The following is a 2,091-nucleotide window of genomic DNA, read 5'->3' as shown; positions in this document are numbered from 1 at the left end:
GTGCCAAGTTGCACATTTTGGGAAGACTTGTTCTGAACCTCTTTCAGGCTCTTGGTACTTTTTCCCCTCTCAGACAATGTTTCCTCTAGGCTTTCAAGTCCGCTTGTATGGAGACCATGGCCTCGACAGCCCCTCCTTTCTTGTCTCAATTAGCTTAAAACCCTCATCCCCACCACCAAATAAAACAAGTTTTAGATTGACTTAAGGTTACCATGTTTCTCTTAATTAATTTTTGAAAATTTTTACATTCAGAAACTGCTACATTCTTCCAAGTTATTCTTAGAGAAACAGGCTAAGATAGACGTCATCTCCCAAAGCCCCCAGGGCAGCAGAAGTCGCTGGAAAGCATCCTTTGCTTTCAACAGCCAAGGATCAGCTCGGTTCTTCTCCCCAGGGAGGAAGCACTGGCCAGAGTATTTCAGTGTGACCTCACTTCTACCCCCTTCCCTGTCTTTAAAGAATAATCCAGAAGGGAGGTTGGGTATAATAAAATCTCACTCGGCTTTTCCCAAGATGTGTGTTGACTGGGACTTTCCTCCTAACCTGGATACACAGTGCTAGAATATAAGCAACATTTCCTCGCCTCCTTTGGTTACAAAACTCAGGCTTCACTGAGATCATCTTGTGGAGACTTGATTTGTAAAAAAAAAAAAAAAAAAAAAATGCATTGGTACTTGCTCTTTCTATGCTTCCATTTGGTCGTAACCTCTGCAGACGGCAAGGATAGGACGAAGGCCTTTAGCTACCCTAAGTTTCCATGTCTATTTACCTTCCCTCAATTTCCTGTCTCTAGAAGCTCAAAGTCCTCCTCCTTTGACTTCTCATTTCTCTAAAAACGGGTTCTTTTGTTAATAGTTTTTATAAATGTGTACACCTACACGCATGTATGTTACACCTGCGCGTACATATGTTGTTACTGACGCAACTGCTCCCCACTGTGCATGTTTGCTGTACGTGGTCATGAACTGGTGTTTCTTTTCGTCTTGCCTCTGTTTTCCACGTAATGTATAGGGCCTCAGCCACAGAACCCAAGATGGATAGAGCGAAAAGATTGTGCTTTTCCTCCCCTATAGAAGTCTCTTCTAAGAAATGACTATGTGTTATTTTCCCTGAGGACAGAGAGGCTTCAAGTAGTAAGGGGTCACGTGGCTCCCCCTCCCTCCTCTTCCGCACCCCACTGTCTGGACCTTCCCCGTCTCCCACTAGGCTCTGTTCCTGTAAACACGTACCACTCGTGGCTACCCCCAATCTGTCTGATCTGAGAAACAAAAAATTCCTTCAACCCTCTCACTTCCTTCCTACCATTTTTCTTTCTTTTTTTTTTTTTTTAAATATTTTTATTTATTTCTAGGAGAGAGAGACAGATAGCGTGAGCAGGGGAGGGTCAGAGAGAGGGAGACACAGACTCCAAAATAGGCTCCAGGCTCCGAGCTGGCAGTCAGCACAGAGCCCGACGCGGGGCTCAAACCCACGAACTGTGAGATCATGACCTAAGTGAAAGTCGGACGCTTAACCGACCAAGCCACCCAGGCGCCCCTTTCCTACCATTTTTCTATCATAAAATACACATATCCTAAAAGTTACCATTTTTACCGTCTTTAAGTGTGTAATTCAGTGGCATCAGGTACTTCGAGAATGTTTCCATACTTGCCAAGACTCTATACTCATGAAGCATTATCTCTCCACTCTCCTCTCCATTCCTTTTAATTTTTAAAAATCCCTGGGATGAACAGCATTATACCAAATATAAAAGGAATTTTTTTAAGTCTATTATTCCTTAGTAACGCGCCCCCCAGTGTGGGGCTCGAACTCAAGACCCTGAGATCCAGAGTTACACGCTCTTCCAACCAAGCCAGCCAGGCACCTCACAAGGCATTTTAAAAATAATAATCACCTACAGTGTCGATCACTCTCGCTATATGAACTGTCCGCATTCTCCTACATCCCTTACCAGTTCTTGCCCATATGCAGTCAATCTTGGTGCAGATTTTCATGCGGTCTTCTGCTTTACTTGGAAGCTCATCTTTTTTTCACGTTAATATATTGCCTCATGTTGGACTTCGTGACACATGAGTTCGAGATAGTGTATCA

The sequence above is a fragment of the Hyaena hyaena genome, unplaced genomic scaffold, assembly GCF_003009895.1.
Source record: "Hyaena hyaena isolate Hyena2069 unplaced genomic scaffold, ASM300989v1 scaffold_76, whole genome shotgun sequence".
Taxonomy (NCBI): Eukaryota; Metazoa; Chordata; class Mammalia; order Carnivora; family Hyaenidae; genus Hyaena; species Hyaena hyaena.
This window is presented reverse-complemented; position numbering follows the sequence as displayed.